Source organism: Anser anser, assembly GCF_964211835.1.
Source record: "Anser anser genome assembly, chromosome: 2".
Classification (NCBI taxonomy): Eukaryota; Metazoa; Chordata; class Aves; order Anseriformes; family Anatidae; genus Anser; species Anser anser.
In genome coordinates this window covers 98,423,189-98,441,637 of record NC_139721.1, presented here as the reverse complement: position 1 = coordinate 98,441,637, position 18,449 = coordinate 98,423,189, and the positions used below count along the sequence as shown (strand labels likewise).

General features: G+C 46.8%; 3 long non-coding RNA genes across 3 annotated transcripts in view; 1 reads left to right on the top strand and 2 right to left on the bottom strand.

The window, feature by feature from the left end:
• LOC310893323 overlaps positions 1-16,142 on the bottom strand; it is a 94,204-nt gene extending 78,062 nt beyond the window's left edge. Inside the window, exon 1 of the long non-coding RNA XR_014578903.1 lies at positions 13,976-16,142. This is a non-coding gene — a long non-coding RNA (uncharacterized lncRNA). The remainder of the gene's footprint in view (positions 1-13,975) is intronic.
• LOC310893324 overlaps positions 1-18,449 on the bottom strand; it is a 549,839-nt gene that overhangs the window by 83,037 nt on the left and 448,353 nt on the right. The gene's annotated exons all lie outside the window — the stretch shown is intronic.
• Positions 2,815-18,449, top strand: part of LOC310893319 — a 182,874-nt gene continuing 167,239 nt past the window's right edge. The window contains exon 1 of the long non-coding RNA XR_014578899.1: positions 2,815-12,008. This is a non-coding gene — a long non-coding RNA (uncharacterized lncRNA). The remainder of the gene's footprint in view (positions 12,009-18,449) is intronic.

The following is an 18,449-nucleotide window of genomic DNA, read 5'->3' as shown; positions in this document are numbered from 1 at the left end:
TCTGAGTTTGGGGTACTCTAAGAAGTGGTAAGTCTTCAATCTTTGGTTTACAAGACCAATGTTTTTATAAACTATTAGAGTATTTAGCAGTTGAGTATTTTGTTTTCTAGGGCGCTTGCGGCGGGGAGGAGAAATAGGAGGATAGTGAAGTAGGCGATTGAAGCGAGTTGGCCGATGATGATGAATGGGTGTTCGACGGGTTGGCTTCCTACTCATGTTAGGACGAGGAGGTCGGCGACTAGTACTCAGAATAGGAGCTGGGAGAGTGGTCGGAATGTTATTGCTCGTTTTTTTGATTTGTGCAGGAATGGGATTAGGAATAGGATCAGTACGGAGGCGGCCAGTGCTAATACGCCTCCTAGTTTATTTGGGATTGAACGTAGGATGGCGTAGGCGAATAGGAAGTATCATTCTGGCTTGATGTGTGGTGGGGTTACTAGTGGGTTTGCTGGGGTGAAGTTTTCTGGGTCTCCCAGGAGGTTAACCGCTCATGCTTCTTTCTTATGAGACGTTAGTAAACCAATTACATAGCCTTGTCAAGACTAAATCACAGGTAAAAATCCTGTACATCTCATGTGGCCAACCACTCCCAACTAGGATTCCAAGACGCCTCATCACCCATCATAGAAGAACTCGTTGAATTCCACGACCACGCCCTAATCGTTGCCCTAGCTATCTGCAGCCTAGTTCTCTACCTTTTAGCCCACATACTAACAGAAAAACTCTCGTCCAATGCTGTAGACGCCCAAGAAGTAGAGCTGATCTGGACAATCCTACCTGCTATCGTCCTGGTACTCCTCGCCCTCCCATCCCTACAAATCCTCTACATAATGGACAAAATCGATGAACCAGACCTCACCCTAAAAGCCATCGACCACCAATGATACTGAAGCTACGAATACACAGACTTCAAAGACCTATCATTCGACTCCTACATAGTGCCCACCCCAGACTTACCCAACGGCCACTTCCGACTGCTAGAAGTTGACCACCGCGTAGTTATCCCAATAGAATCCCCCATCCGCGTGATCATTACTGCAGGAGACGTACTCCACTCCTGAGCAGTCCCAACGCTCGGAGTTAAAACAGACGCAATCCCAGGCCGACTAAACCAAACTTCATTCATTACCACCCGGCCTGGGATTTTTTACGGACAATGCTCAGAAATTTGCGGGGCTAATCACAGCTACATACCCATTGTAGTAGAATCAACCCCACTCCCACATTTCGAGGCCTGATCGTCCCTTCTATCATCATCCTAATCATTAAGAAGCTATGCAACAGCACTAGCCTTTTAAGCTAGCCAAAGAGGGACTTCCCCCTCCTTAATGATATGCCACAGCTTAACCCCGCACCATGATTTTCAATCATAATTATAACCTGATTAACCCTAGCACTCCTCATCCAACCAAAACTACTAGCCTTCACCACAACCAACCCCCCATCAAATAAGACCTCCCTCACTACCAAACCCACACCATGATCCTGACCATGAACCTAAGCTTCTGTGACCAATTTTCCAGCCCCAATCTATTTGGCATCCCCTTAATTCTACTATCCCTACTCTTCCCAGCCCTACTATTCCCGTCCCCAAACAACCGATGAATCAACAACCGCCTTTCTACTATCCAAACATGACTCCTTCACCTAATCACAAAACAACTAATAGTCCCACTCAACAAAAATGGCCACAAATGAGCCATAATATTTACATCCCTAATAATCATACTTCTTACAATCAACCTTCTAGGCCTCCTTCCATATACATTCACCCCAACCACCCAACTATCTATGAACATAGCCCTAGCCTTCCCACTATGGCTCGCCACACTACTAACAGGCATGTTTAACCATGTACGTGCCCCAGGGCCGGCTTAAAGTAGGCTCTATTGTCCCACTTTACTGCTAAATCCGCCTTCCAGAAGTGGTTTCACGCTTCTTTCCGTGTGCCCTATGAATAGGGAATGTAGCCCATTTCTTCCACTCCATAGGCTATACCTTGACCTGTCTTATTAGCGGGGTGCTATTGTGTCCACTGTTGTGCTCTCATTCGAGGTGGGCTGGCGACGGCGGTATGTAGGCTGTGTTGGCAAGGGGTGGTTGGGTTAATCGGGGATTATCGATTGTAGAACAGGCTCCTCTAGGTGGGTTTGGGGCACCGCCAAGTCCTTAGAGTTTTAAGCGTTTGTGCTCGTAGTTCTCTGGCGGATACTTCGGTAAAGTAAGTATCAAGATTTAGGGCCAGGCATAGTGGGGTATCTAATCCCAGTTTGGGCCCTGGCTTTCGTGGGTTTAAATCAGTCGTTAGTTCCTAAGATCATCTTAATGGTGTGTTTAGGTGCATCTTGGGCTTATGACAGCTCAGTTGCATTTTGATCTTAGTTAGCTAGGATAGGCATTTTACCACTCTTTACGCCGTGTCAATAGGACGGTTGATTTGGGTTTCTTTTATGACCGCGGTGGCTGGCACAAGATTTACCAACCCTTGAAGTTAGGCTGTTGCTATAACTAAGTCAAGTTTGCACTCATTGCTTAATGTTAATTACTGCTGAATACCCGTGGGGGCGTGGCTTAGCGAGGCGTCTTGGGCTACTACTTGGGTGTGCCTGATACCCGCTCCTCAAGGCCTGTATGGGGGTAGGTGGTCGAGGGCGTTTACACTGGGGCGCGGATACTTGCATGTATATATTTAGCAAAAACCAACCGTAAGGTTAGGACTAAGTCTTTTGTCCGCAGGCATGTTTTATGCCATCTTGGCAACTTCAGTGCCATGCTTTGTGTTAAGCTATGTGGACGGGGGTGTGGTTAGCTGATAGTTGAGTGGTGAGTGAGAGTGAAGTATATGAAATTATTGCTTGTGTTTACTATTTTTAGTACTGGAGTTTCTCTAAGTCCTAGGACTAGGAGGAAATGGTGTTTCATAGTGTGTAGGCGTCGGGATAGTCCGAGTATCGTCGGGGTATTCCTGCTAGGCCTAGGAAGTGCTGGGGGAAGAACGTTAGGTTTACTCCTGTAAATATTACCCCGAAGTGGGCTTTTGCTCATGTTTGGTGTAGGGTAAACCCAGTGAGTAGTGGGAATCAGTGAGTAAATCCTGCTAGAATGGCAAAGACGGCGCCTATGGATAGGACGTAGTGGAAGTGGGCAACTACGTAGTACGTGTCGTGCAGGGCGATGTCTAGGGAAGAGTTTGCAAGAACGATTCCTGTTAATCCTCCGATGGTAAATAGGAAGATAAATCCTAGAGCTCATAGTATTGGGGGGGGGTCTCATTTGATTGTTCCTCCGTGCAGGGTGGCTAGTCAGCTAAATACTTTGATTCCGGTAGGGATGGCAATGATTATAGTGGCTGATGTAAAGTAGGCTCGGGTATCAACGTCTATTCCTACTGTAAACATGTGGTGAGCTCAGACAATGAATCCTAGGAAGCCGATGGATAGTATGGCTCAGACTATTCCCATGTAGCCGAAGAGCTCCTTTTTGCCTGAGTAGTACGTGACTACGTGTGAGATGATTCCGAACCCCGGTAGGATCAGAATATAGACTTCTGGGTGTCCGAAGAATCAGAATAGGTGTTGGTACAGGATTGGGTCTCCTCCTCCAGCGGGGTCGAAGAATGTGGTGTTTAGGTTTCGATCAGTTAGTAATATTGTAATACCGGCGGCGAGTACGGGGAGTGATAGAAGGAGTAGGATGGCGGTAATTAGTACGGATCAGACAAATAGTGGGGTTTGGTATTGTGAGAGTGCGGGGGGTTTTATGTTGATGGCTGTGGTGATAAAGTTGATGGCCCCAAGGATGGAGGAGATACCGGCTAAGTGGAGTGAGAAGATAGCCAGGTCTACTGAAGCTCCGGCGTGGGCAAGGTCACCTGCTAGGGGAGGGTAGACAGTTCAGCCTGTGCCGGCGCCAGCTTCTACAGTGGATGAGGCTAGTAGGAGGAGGAATGATGGGGGGAGGAGTCAAAAGCTTATGTTGTTTATTCGCGGGAATGCTATGTCGGGGGCACCGATTATGAGGGGGACTAATCAGTTGCCGAATCCTCCGATCATGATGGGTATGACTATAAAGAAGCTTATTACAAAGGCGTGAGCGGTAACGATTACATTGTAAATTTGGTCGTCGCCTAGGAGAGTTCCTGGTTGTCCTAGTTCTGCGCGGATTAATAGGCTGAGTGCGGTGCCGACTATTCCTGCTCATGCCCCGAAGATGAGGTACAGGGTGCCAATATCCTTATGGTTAGTGGAAAATAGTCATCGGTTGATGAAGGTGACGGGTAAGATGGCTGAGTGTTGAAGCGTTAGGCTGTAGTCCTTTTTACAGAGGTTTAATTCCTCTTCTTATCGGCTCTGTAGTGAAATTCATGTTGAGTTGCAAGCTCATCGATGCGCACTAGGGTGCGTCAGGGTCTTTGTAGGCAGAAGCCAATTGGTTTAGGCATTTAGCTGTTAACTAGAGTTTTGTGGGATCGAAGCCCATCTGTCTAGGGAGGCTTTAGCTTAATTAAAGCGTCTGACTTGCATTCAGAAGATACAGGTTAATATTCTGTAAGTCTTAATGTGCAGAAACTAAGAGGGTTTAACTCTTATTTAAGGCTTTGAAGGCCTTCGGTTTGGGGTGTTATCCTAAGTTTCTAGACAATGGCATGTATTATTGGGGACAGGGGAAGTAAGAGGATTGATAGTGAGGCAAGGACCGCAGTAGGTGTGCTTGGGGCTTTGCTAGTGTATCATTGTTTTATGTGGTTAGAGGAGTTGGGGGGAAGGGTAATTGTTGAGTGGTATGCGAGGCGTAGGTAGAAGAAGAGGCTGAGCAGTGATAGCATGGCAATTGCCATGGCTGCTGGTGTTATTTCCTGTTTAGTTAGTTCTTGGATGATAAGTCACTTTGGTATAAAGCCTGTTAATGGGGGGAGGCCTGCTAGGGATAAAAGTACTAGTATTAGGGTGGCGTTTAGCACTGGGGTTTTTGTTCATGAGGTTGTGATCATGGATAGGTTAAGGGCTTTGATTTTGTTAAGGGCTAGGAATACGGCTGATGTTATGATTGTGTATAGGTAGAAGGTAAGTAAGGCCAATTTGGGGCTGTAAACTAGGATGATGGCGATTCAGCCTAAGTGGGAGATGGACGAGAAGGCTAGGATTTTGCGTGTTTGTGTTTGGTTCAGTCCTATTCAGCCTCCTAGTGCTGTTGAGGCTAGGGCCATGGCGGTGAGTAGAGCTGGGTCGAGGGATTTGGATGTTAGTAGGAGCAGGGTTAGTGGGGGGAATTTTATGAGGGTCGAGAGTAGCAGGGCTGTTATTAGTGGCGATCCTTGTAGTACTTCTGGGAATCAGAAGTGAAATGGCACTAGGCCCAGTTTAATAGCGATTGCTGCTGTCAGTAGTAGACAGGAGGTTGGGTGGTTTATTTGTGTGATGTCTCATTGGCCGGTGACTCAGGCATTGGTTATGCTAGAGAATAGGACCAGGGCGGAAGCAGCTGCTTGGGTTAGGAAGTATTTCGTTGCGGCTTCTACTGCTCGTGGGTGGTGGGATTTGGCAATTAGGGGAATGATGGCTAGTGCGTTGATCTCCAGTCCTGTCCAGGCCAGAACTCAGTGGTTGCTGGAAATTGTGATTGTGGTGCCCAAGATGAGGCTGAAGGTTATGATTGGGGTCGCGTAAGGGTTCATTAGTAGAGGAGGGGGTTAAACCATCATTTTCGGGGTATGGGCCCGATAGCTTGATTAGCTGACTCTACTAGAAAATAATATAAGGGAAGTATGGAGAATTTTGATTTCTCTTGTGTGGGTTCAATTCCTACTTTTCTAAGGTCAACAGGAAATGAGAGGGCTGTTATACCTCTATGTTCACTTTATCATAGTGACCCTTTGTAGTTCAGGCACATTTCCTTATGTAAGGAGGTAGGCCTGCATAGCAGATAGGTATGCTGATGTGTCAGAGGCACAGAGCTAGTGTGAGGGGTAGGAAGTTTTTTCATAGTAGGTGCATTAGTTGGTCATATCGGAATCATGGGTATGAAGCTCGGACCCATAAGAAACCAGAAGATAGTAGGAGGACTTTTGTGGCTAGGATGACGGGGAATAGTTCTGTGGGTGGCCCTAGGGCGCTTGGGTTTAGGAATATGATGGCTGTAAGTGTATTTATTAGCATAATGTTCGCATATTCAGCTAGGAAGAATAAGGCGAAGGGTCCTGCGGCGTATTCAACGTTAAACCCTGAGACTAGCTCAGATTCGCCCTCTGTGAGGTCAAAAGGAGCTCGGTTTGTCTCTGCTAGGGTGGATACGTATCATATTATTGCTAGGGGTCATGAGGAGAAAATGAAGTATAGAGGCTCCTGTGCGACGGCAAAGGAGCTGAGTGTGTAGCTTCCGCTTAGTATGATTATTGATAGCAGGATTATGGCCAGTGTCACTTCGTATGAAATGGTCTGTGCTACTGCCCGTAGGGCTCCGATTAGTGCGTATTTTGAGTTCGAGGCTCAGCCTGATCATAGGACTGAGTAGACGGCTAGGCTTGACATGGCTATTAGGAAGAGAACTCCGAGGTTTAGATCTGCTAGGGGAAATGGGAGTGGTAGTGGTGCTCAAGTGGTGAGGGCTAGGACAAGGGCTAGTATTGGTATCAGAATGAATAGAAGTGGGGAAGAGGTAGAGGGTCGGATGGGCTCTTTGGTAAATAGTTTCAGTCCGTCCGCAAATGGTTGAAGTAGGCCAAAAGGCCCGACAACATTAGGGCCTTTGCGGGATTGTATGTAGCTTAGGATTTTCCGTTCTACTAGGGTTAGGAAGGCTACGGCAATCAGGATTGGGATGATGTATAGGAGGGATATAACGAGGCAGCTTAGTGTTGTTATTTGAATCATGGGTGAAGCTAGGGAGAGGATTTGAACCTCTGGGGAAAGGGCTTAAGCCTTCTGCACTTGCCGGGCTCTGCCACTCTAGCTGGTCCTTTTCTAGGATTGAAAGTGGTGGGGGAAGGCCCTCTTCACGGTTTAGTTGGTTTCACTGCTTAGAGCGGGGGGGGGGCGTGCTTGTGGTATTGGCCCCACTTTCCCGGTCCTTTCGTACTGGGGAGAGTGTGTCATAGATAGAAACCGACCTGGATTGCTCCGGTCTGAACTCAGATCACGTAGGACTGTTAATCGTTGAACAAACGAACCCTTAATAGCGGCTGCACCATTAGGATGTCCTGATCCAACATCGAGGTCGTAAACCCCCCTGTCGATATGGGCTCTTGAGGGGGATTGCGCTGTTATCCCTGGGGTAGCTTGGTCCATTAATCAATTATATTGGGTCTGGTCACTGTTAGCACTTTGAGGGGTAGCTCTAGGTAAAGAGGTATGGTCTTGTTTTTGGAGGATTTGTTCTCCTCCAAGGTCGCCCCAACCGAAAAATATCGACCAGGCTCTGCGATGGTAGTGGCCCCAGTGGGGTTGATTGAGGATTCGCGGTGGTCGTTGATTTTTAAGTTCCACAGGGTCTTCTCGTCTTATGTTCACATCCCCGCTTTTGCACGGGGAGATCAATTTCACTGATTATCTGTGAGAGACAGTTAAGACCTCGTTTAGCCATTCATACAAGTCTCGATTTATGGGACAATTGATTGCGCTACCTTTGCACGGTTAGGATACCGCGGCCGTTAAACCTAAGTCACCGGGCAGGCATCACCTTCAATACTTGTTTAATTTGCTGAAGGCTATGTTTTTGGTAAACAGTCGGGCCTTATTAATTTGCCGAGTTCCTTTCACAGATTTTAATCGCTCTTATAGGCGCTCCTGAGTCGGGTTAACAGGGTTAGTTAATACGTGGTCTTGTAGGGGTTTTTGTATCTGTCTAGGTCTGTTAATAATGTTTCTATGTAAGCTTGCGCCGTTAGAGGGGTGTGGCCCTGAGTTACTTATTTTAGCATTAATTCTCCTATATTCATAGGTTGACCTGTTTGTGATAAGGGAATCATCTTATTTTGGTATTTTTAGGTGGTGGAGCTTTGACGCACTCTTTTTTGATGGCTGCTTTAGGGCCCACGGTAGGATCAGTAGTAAGAATTATCCGCTAGTCGAGGTTGTGTCCTTTTTTAATGGAGCTGTCCCTCCATTAAATAGCTCTTAATCATCTCATTAGGGTTCAGGATGTCCGGTAGGGAGGATTAAGGGGGAACTTAGATTCGTTTCACAGGTAACCAGCTATCACCCAGCTCGGTTGGCTTTTCACCTCTACTGACAAGTCATCCCACTCTTTTGCAACAGAGACGGGTTCGCTCTCTTTAACTGCTTGAAAGTAGCTCGCTTGGGTTTCGGGGGGGCAAACTTTAGTTCACTTTGCTTGGTTGTTCTCGCTAAACCATGATGCAAAAGGTACAAGGGTTGATCTTTGCTGTCTGTCGCTTTGATTGTTTCACTGCTATTTCATCTTTCCCTTACGGTACTGGGGTCTCTATCGCGTCTAAGTGTCTTTTCTATCGCCTATACTAAGACTGTAAAATGCTTTAGTTTAATTAGTTTAGTAAATTCTTTAGTTTTGGTGTACTATTTGTGTGGTTGAGCTAGAGGGGGGGCTTCAAGACGATCCGGTCTAGTAGATATCTTTCAGGTGTAAGCTGAGTGCTTTGGTGTTATAGCTACGTCTTGATATTCTAAGTACACCTTCCGGTACACTTACCTTGTTACGACTTACCTCATCTTCAGCGTATTTATGGTATTAGTTATGTGGGATGTGGCTTTTGAGGAGGGTGACGGGCGGTATGTACGTGCCCCAGGGCCGGCTTAAAGTAAGCTCTATTGTCCCACTTTACTGCTAAATCCGCCTTCCAGAAGTGGTTTCACGCTTCTTTCCGTGTGCCCTATGAATAGGGAATGTAGCCCATTTCTTCCACTCCATAGGCTATACCTTGACCTGTCTTATTAGCGGGGTGCTATTGTGTCCACTGTTGTGCTCTCATTCGAGGTGGGCTGGCGACGGCGGTATGTAGGCTGTGTTGGCAAGGGGTGGTTGGGTTAATCGGGGATTATCGATTGTAGAACAGGCTCCTCTAGGTGGGTTTGGGGCACCGCCAAGTCCTTAGAGTTTTAAGCGTTTGTGCTCGTAGTTCTCTGGCGGATACTTCGGTAAAGTAAGTATCAAGATTTAGGGCCAGGCATAGTGGGGTATCTAATCCCAGTTTGGGCCCTGGCTTTCGTGGGTTTAAATCAGTCGTTAGTTCCTAAGATCATCTTAATGGTGTGTTTAGGTGCATCTTGGGCTTATGACAGCTCAGTTGCATTTTGATCTTAGTTAGCTAGGATAGGCATTTTACCACTCTTTACGCCGTGTCAATAGGACGGTTGATTTGGGTTTCTTGTATGACCGCGGTGGCTGGCACAAGATTTACCAACCCTTGAAGTTAGGCTGTTGCTATAACTAAGTCAAGTTTGCACTCATTGCTTAATGTTAATTACTGCTGAATACCCGTGGGGGCGTGGCTTAGCGAGGCGTCTTGGGCTACTACTTGGGTGTGCCTGATACCCGCTCCTCAAGGCCTGTATGGGGGTAGGTGGTCGAGGGCGTTTACACTGGGGCGCGGATACTTGCATGTATATATTTAGCAAAAACCAACCGTAAGGTTAGGACTAAGTCTTTTGTCCGCAGGCATGTTTTATGCCATCTTGGCAACTTCAGTGCCATGCTTTGTGTTAAGCTATGTGGACGGGGGTGTGGTTAGCTGATAGTTGAGTGGTGAGTGAGAGTGAAGTATATGAAATTATTGCTTGTGTTTACTATTTTTAGTACTGGAGTTTCTCTAATAAGTTTAAGTTATTTTGTATGTGTTTGTGTGTATATATACATCGTTCCGATGATGTCATGGAAGGGATGATTAATGGAGTTTTAGAGGTAGTTTGCTGGGATTGGGCGATGAAGGTTTATGCTACATGGTGGTTAGCGAAAGTTTACTGGTTTAGTTTGTGAAGCGCAGGGGTTGCGCTTAATGATTTGTTGTTTTGTGCTATGTCCAACGAGCATTCATCCAATAGCCCCATTTAACCCGGAGGGTGGAGGTAACATTAACTGAATGTGGTCAAAGTGCATCAGTGTCAGGATGATTCCCCATATACGCCAACCGTCTCATCGAGGGACCCTTGAAATATAGGATAGGCCGTGAGGCAGGTGTGTCCAGGCTTAGATTGTGGGACCCCCGAGATCACTGGGAATAGCCACCTGTGAGGTAACCCCGGAAAAAATAAGAGGAACCAGAGGCGCCAAAAAGCTGGAACATGCCGCGATTACGCATTGAGAAGGTGAAAGTACTCACAGATGCCACTTTGAAGGGCAAGGAGGGGTGAGTGAACCCAATGGATGGCCCTGACCGAGGAACCAGAGGCGCAAAAATGTGAGGAGGGCGAGGGGTTTAGGGGGAACGTATGGGCCTGAAGCTAGTCATACCGGACATTATGTGCAACGGGTTGCTGATTTCACGTGAGGAGTACGATTAATAAATCCGTCTGATACGAACTGCATGAGATATGTGGTGGAGAGTTGTTGTTGGAGCATGTCCTGTGAGCATTCATTAAAATGGGGTCTTGTTATGCGCTTGAGTGGAGTTGTATTGGGTGTTGTGGGGTATGGTCCTAGAACATTCATGCCGGGTGGTTTGGTAGGAGTGTGTTTAAGGGTTTAATGGCCGTGTACATGTATGGGTTTAGCACCTGCTTATAAGATAGTCCGTATATAATGTATATTACTGGTACTATAGTATGTATGTATATGGGGTATATAAATTTATGCACGAATATGCATAACCAAATACCCCCGCCTCGGGGGGGGGAGGGGGGGGGGGTTAAGCATAATGGCATAGATGGGGTAGAATTATTGGGGGCTTGCGGTTAGTTCCTGTAGTTGAGAACAATGGCGGCTTTTCGAGCCGCAGGCCTCGGGTAGTGTCCGGGCAGGAATAATGACTTATTTTATGGTTTTTTTAGGGATTTGCTTTGCGGTGGGTGTTTTGGGTGTGGCGTCGAATCCTTCGCCGTATTATGGGGTTGTTGGTTTGGTGTTAGCGTCTGTGGCGGGGTGCGGGTGGTTGCTGGGCCTTGGGGTTTCGTTCGTGGCTTTAGTGCTGTTTATGGTGTATTTGGGGGGTATGCTGGCGGTGTTTGTTTATTCAGTAGCTTTAGCAGCGGAGCCTTTCCCTGGGGCTTGGGGGGATTGACGGGTGATTGGATGTGCAGTAGCGTTTGTGGCAATTGTTTTTGGGGGGTTGGTGTTTGGGGGGTTTATGGGGGCTTGGAAGTTCGGGGTTTCTACTGTGAATAATGTTGGGGTGTTTGTTGTTCGGTCGGATTTTAGTGGAGTTTCCATGTTTTATTCACATGGGGCAGGGATGTTTTTAGTGGCGGGTTGTGGGCTGTTGTTGACTTTGTTTGTTGTATTGGAGCTTGTGCGGGGGTTGTCGCGGGGTGCTATTCGGGCGGTTTAGGGGTTAGGGTCAGAGAATAGTTTATTGAAAATGCCAGCTTTGGGAGCTGGAGATAAAGGTTTGAGTCCTTTTTTTCTGAGTTTGGGGTACTCTAAGAAGTGGTAAGTCTTCAATCTTTGGTTTACAAGACCAATGTTTTTATAAACTATTAGAGTATTTAGCAGTTGAGTATTTTGTTTTCTAGGGCGCTTGCGGCGGGGAGGAGAAATAGGAGGATAGTGAAGTAGGCGATTGAAGCGAGTTGGCCGATGATGATGAATGGGTGTTCGACGGGTTGGCTTCCTACTCATGTTAGGACGAGGAGGTCGGCGACTAGTACTCAGAATAGGAGCTGGGAGAGTGGTCGGAATGTTATTGCTCGTTGTTTTGATTTGTGCAGGAATGGGATTAGGAATAGGATCAGTACGGAGGCGGCCAGTGCTAATACGCCTCCTAGTTTATTTGGGATTGAACGTAGGATGGCGTAGGCGAATAGGAAGTATCATTCTGGCTTGATGTGTGGTGGGGTTACTAGCGGGTTTGCTGGGGTGAAGTTTTCTGGGTCTCCCAGGAGGTTAACCGCTCATGCTTCTTTCTTATGAGACATTAGTAAACCAATTACATAGCCTTGTCAAGACTAAATCACAGGTAAAAATCCTGTACATCTCATGTGGCCAACCACTCCCAACTAGGATTCCAAGACGCCTCATCACCCATCATAGAAGAACTCGTTGAATTCCACGACCACGCCCTAATCGTTGCCCTAGCTATCTGCAGCCTAGTTCTCTACCTTTTAGCCCACATACTAACAGAAAAACTCTCGTCATATACACAAACGCTTAAAACTCTAAGGACTTGGCGGTGCCCCAAACCCACCTAGAGGAGCCTGTTCTACAATCGATAATCCCCGATTAACCCAACCACCCCTTGCCAACACAGCCTACATACCGCCGTCGCCAGCCCACCTCGAATGAGAGCACAACAGTGGACACAATAGCACCCCGCTAATAAGACAGGTCAAGGTATAGCCTATGGAGTGGAAGAAATGGGCTACATTCCCCATTCATAGGGCACACGGAAAGAAGCGTGAAACCACTTCTGGAAGGCGGATTTAGCAGTAAAGTGGGACAATAGAGCCTACTTTAAGCCGGCCCTGGGGCACGTACATGGTTAAACATGCCTGTTAGTAGTGTGGCGAGCCATAGTGGGAAGGCTAGGGCTATGTTCATAGATAGTTGGGTGGTTGGGGTGAATGTATATGGAAGGAGGCCTAGAAGGTTGATTGTAAGAAGTATGATTATTAGGGATGTAAATATTATGGCTCATTTGTGGCCATTTTTGTTGAGTGGGACTATTAGTTGTTTTGTGATTAGGTGAAGGAGTCATGTTTGGATAGTAGAAAGGCGGTTGTTGATTCATCGGTTGTTTGGGGACGGGAATAGTAGGGCTGGGAAGAGTAGGGATAGTAGAATTAAGGGGATGCCAAATAGATTGGGGCTGGAAAATTGGTCAAAGAAGCTTAGGTTCATGGTCAGGATCATGGTGTGGGTTTGGTAGTGAGGGAGGTCTTATTTGATGGGGGGTTGGTTGTGGTGAAGGCTAGTAGTTTTGGTTGGATGAGGAGTGCTAGGGTTAATCAGGTTATAATTATGATTGAAAATCATGGTGCGGGGTTAAGCTGTGGCATATCATTAAGGAGGGGGAAGTCCCTCTTTGGCTAGCTTAAAAGGCTAGTGCTGTTGCATAGCTTCTTAATGATTAGGATGATGATAGAAGGGACGATCAGGCCTCGAAATGTGGGAGTGGGGTTGATTCTACTACAATGGGTATGTAGCTGTGATTAGCCCCGCAAATTTCTGAGCATTGTCCGTAAAAAATCCCAGGCCGGGTGGTAATGAATGAAGTTTGGTTTAGTCGGCCTGGGATTGCGTCTGTTTTAACTCCGAGCGTTGGGACTGCTCAGGAGTGGAGTACGTCTCCTGCAGTAATGATTACGCGGATGGGGGATTCTATTGGGATAACTACGCGGTGGTCAACTTCTAGCAGTCGGAAGTGGCCGTTGGGTAAGTCTGGGGTGGGCACTATGTAGGAGTCGAATGATAGGTCTTTGAAGTCTGTGTATTCGTAGCTTCAGTATCATTGGTGGCCGATGGCTTTTAGGGTGAGGTCTGGTTCGTCGATTTCGTCCATTATGTAGAGGATTTGTAGGGATGGGAGGGCGAGGAGTACCAGGACGATAGCAGGTAGGATTGTCCAGATCAGCTCTACTTCTTGGGCGTCTACAGCATTGGACGAGAGTTTTTCTGTTAGTATGTGGGCTAAAAGGTAGAGAACTAGGCTGCAGATAGCTAGGGCAACGATTAGGGCGTGGTCGTGGAATTCAACGAGTTCTTCTATGATGGGTGATGAGGCGTCTTGGAATCCTAGTTGGGAGTGGTTGGCCACATGAGATGTACAGGATTTTTACCTGTGATTTAGTCTTGACAAGGCTATGTAATTGGTTTACTAACGTCTCATAAGAAAGAAGCATGAGCGGTTAACCTCCTGGGAGACCCAGAAAACTTCACCCCAGCAAACCCGCTAGTAACCCCACCACACATCAAGCCAGAATGATACTTCCTATTCGCCTACGCCATCCTACGTTCAATCCCAAATAAACTAGGAGGCGTATTAGCACTGGCCGCCTCCGTACTGATCCTATTCCTAATCCCATTCCTGCACAAATCAAAACAACGAGCAATAACATTCCGACCACTCTCCCAGCTCCTATTCTGAGTACTAGTCGCCGACCTCCTCGTCCTAACATGAGTAGGAAGCCAACCCGTCGAACACCCATTCATCATCATCGGCCAACTCGCTTCAATCGCCTACTTCACTATCCTCCTATTTCTCCTCCCCGCCGCAAGCGCCCTAGAAAACAAAATACTCAACTGCTAAATACTCTAATAGTTTATAAAAACATTGGTCTTGTAAACCAAAGATTGAAGACTTACCACTTCTTAGAGTACCCCAAACTCAGAAAAAAAGGACTCAAACCTTTATCTCCAGCTCCCAAAGCTGGCATTTTCAATAAACTATTCTCTGACCCTAACCCCTAAACCGCCCGAATAGCACCCCGCGACAACCCCCGCACAAGCTCCAATACAACAAACAAAGTCAACAACAGCCCACAACCCGCCACTAAAAACATCCCTGCCCCATGTGAATAAAACATGGAAACTCCACTAAAATCCGACCGAACAACAAACACCCCAACATTATTCACAGTAGAAACCCCGAACTTCCAAGCCCCCATAAACCCCCCAAACACCAACCCCCCAAAAACAATTGCCACAAACGCTACTGCACATCCAATCACCCGTCAATCCCCCCAAGCCCCAGGGAAAGGCTCCGCTGCTAAAGCTACTGAATAAACAAACACCACCAGCATACCCCCCAAATACACCATAAACAGCACTAAAGCCACGAACGAAACCCCAAGGCCCAGCAACCACCCGCACCCCGCCACAGACGCTAACACCAAACCAACAACCCCATAATACGGCGAAGGATTCGACGCCACACCCAAAACACCCACCGCAAAGCAAATCCCTAAAAAAAACATAAAATAAGTCATTATTCCTGCCCGGACACTACCCGAGGCCTGCGGCTCGAAAAGCCGCCATTGTTCTCAACTACAGGAACTAACCGCAAGCCCCCAATAATTCTACCCCATCTATGCCATTATGCTTAACCCCCCCCCCCCTCCCCCCCCGAGGCGGGGGTATTTGGTTATGCATATTCGTGCATAAATTTATATACCCCATATACATACATACTATAGTACCAGTAATATACATTATATACGGACTATCTTATAAGCAGGTGCTAAACCCATACATGTACACGGCCATTAAACCCTTAAACACACTCCTACCAAACCACCCGGCATGAATGTTCTAGGACCATACCCCACAACACCCAATACAACTCCACTCAAGCGCATAACAAGACCCCATTTTAATGAATGCTCACAGGACATGCTCCAACAACAACTCTCCACCACATATCTCATGCAGTTCGTATCAGACGGATTTATTAATCGTACTCCTCACGTGAAATCAGCAACCCGTTGCACATAATGTCCGGTATGACTAGCTTCAGGCCCATACGTTCCCCCTAAACCCCTCGCCCTCCTCACATTTTTGCGCCTCTGGTTCCTCGGTCAGGGCCATCCATTGGGTTCACTCACCCCTCCTTGCCCTTCAAAGTGGCATCTGTGGGTACTTTCACCTTCTCAATGCGTAATCGCGGCATGTTCCAGCTTTTTGGCGCCTCTGGTTCCTCTTATTTTTTCCGGGGTTACCTCACAGGTGGCTATTCCCAGTGATCTCGGGGGTCCCACAATCTAAGCCTGGACACACCTGCCTCACGGCCTATCCTATATTTCAAGGGTCCCTCGATGAGACGGTTGGCGTATATGGGGAATCATCCTGACACTGATGCACTTTGACCACATTCAGTTAATGTTACCTCCACCCTCCGGGTTAAATGGGGCTATTGGATGAATGCTCGTTGGACATAGCACAAAACAACAAATCATTAAGCGCAACCCCTGCGCTTCACAAACTAAACCAGTAAACTTTCGCTAACCACCATGTAGCATAAACCTTCATCGCCCAATCCCAGCAAACTACCTCTAAAACTCCATTAATCATCCCTTCCATGACATCATCGGAACGATGTATATATACACACAAACACATACAAAATAACTTAAACTTATTAGAGAAACTCCAGTATTAAAAATAGTAAACACAAGCAATAATTTCATATACTTCACTCTCACTCACCACTCAACTATCAGCTAACCACACCCCCGTCCACATAGCTTAACACAAAGCATGGCACTGAAGTTGCCAAGATGGCATAAAACATGCCTGCGGACAAAAGACTTAGTCCTAACCTTACGGTTGGTTTTTGCTAAATATATACATGCAAGTATCCGCGCCCCAGTGTAAACGCCCTCGACCACCTACCCCCATACAGGCCTTGAGGAGCGGGTATCAGGCACACCCAAGTAGTAGCCCAAGACGCCTCGCTAAGCCACGCCCCCACGGGTATTCAGCAGTAATTAACATTAAGCAATGAGTGCAAACTTGACTTAGTTATAGCAACAGCCTAACTTCAAGGGTTGGTAAATCTTGTGCCAGCCACCGCGGTCATACAAGAAACCCAAATCAACCGTCCTATTGACACGGCGTAAAGAGTGGTAAAATGCCTATCCTAGCTAACTAAGATCAAAATGCAACTGAGCTGTCATAAGCCCAAGATGCACCTAAACACACCATTAAGATGATCTTAGGAACTAACGACTGATTTAAACCCACGAAAGCCAGGGCCCAAACTGGGATTAGATACCCCACTATGCCTGGCCCTAAATCTTGATACTTACTTTACCGAAGTATCCGCCAGAGAACTACGAGCACAAACGCTTAAAACTCTAAGGACTTGGCGGTGCCCCAAACCCACCTAGAGGAGCCTGTTCTACAATCGATAATCCCCGATTAACCCAACCACCCCTTGCCAACACAGCCTACATACCGCCGTCGCCAGCCCACCTCGAATGAGAGCACAACAGTGGACACAATAGCACCCCGCTAATAAGACAGGTCAAGGTATAGCCTATGGAGTGGAAGAAATGGGCTACATTCCCTATTCATAGGGCACACGGAAAGAAGCGTGAAACCACTTCTGGAAGGCGGATTTAGCAGTAAAGTGGGACAATAGAGCCTACTTTAAGCCGGCCCTGGGGCACGTACATACCGCCCGTCACCCTCCTCAAAAGCCACATCCCACATAACTAATACCATAAATACGCTGAAGATGAGGTAAGTCGTAACAAGGTAAGTGTACCGGAAGGTGTACTTAGAATATCAAGACGTAGCTATAACACCAAAGCACTCAGCTTACACCTGAAAGATATCTACTAGACCGGATCGTCTTGAAGCCCCCCCTCTAGCTCAACCACACAAATAGTACACCAAAACTAAAGAATTTACTAAACTAATTAAACTAAAGCATTTTACAGTCTTAGTATAGGCGATAGAAAAGACACTTAGACGCGATAGAGACCCCAGTACCGTAAGGGAAAGATGAAATAGCAGTGAAACAATCAAAGCGACAGACAGCAAAGATCAACCCTTGTACCTTTTGCATCATGGTTTAGCGAGAACAACCAAGCAAAGTGAACTAAAGTTTGCCCCCCCGAAACCCAAGCGAGCTACTTTCAAGCAGTTAAAGAGAGCGAACCCGTCTCTGTTGCAAAAGAGTGGGATGACTTGTCAGTAGAGGTGAAAAGCCAACCGAGCTGGGTGATAGCTGGTTACCTGTGAAACGAATCTAAGTTCCCCCTTAATCCTCCCTACCGGACATCCTGAACCCTAATGAGATGATTAAGAGCTATTTAATGGAGGGACAGCTCCATTAAAAAAGGACACAACCTCGACTAGCGGATAATTCTTACTACTGATCCTACCGTGGGCCCTAAAGCAGCCATCAAAAAAGAGTGCGTCAAAGCTCCACCACCTAAAAATACCAAAATAAGATGATTCCCTTATCACAAACAGGTCAACCTATGAATATAGGAGAATTAATGCTAAAATAAGTAACTCAGGGCCACACCCCTCTAACGGCGCAAGCTTACATAGAAACATTATTAACAGACCTAGACAGATACAAAAACCCCTACAAGACCACGTATTAACTAACCCTGTTAACCCGACTCAGGAGCGCCTATAAGAGCGATTAAAATCTGTGAAAGGAACTCGGCAAATTAATAAGGCCCGACTGTTTACCAAAAACATAGCCTTCAGCAAATTAAACAAGTATTGAAGGTGATGCCTGCCCGGTGACTTAGGTTTAACGGCCGCGGTATCCTAACCGTGCAAAGGTAGCGCAATCAATTGTCCCATAAATCGAGACTTGTATGAATGGCTAAACGAGGTCTTAACTGTCTCTCACAGATAATCAGTGA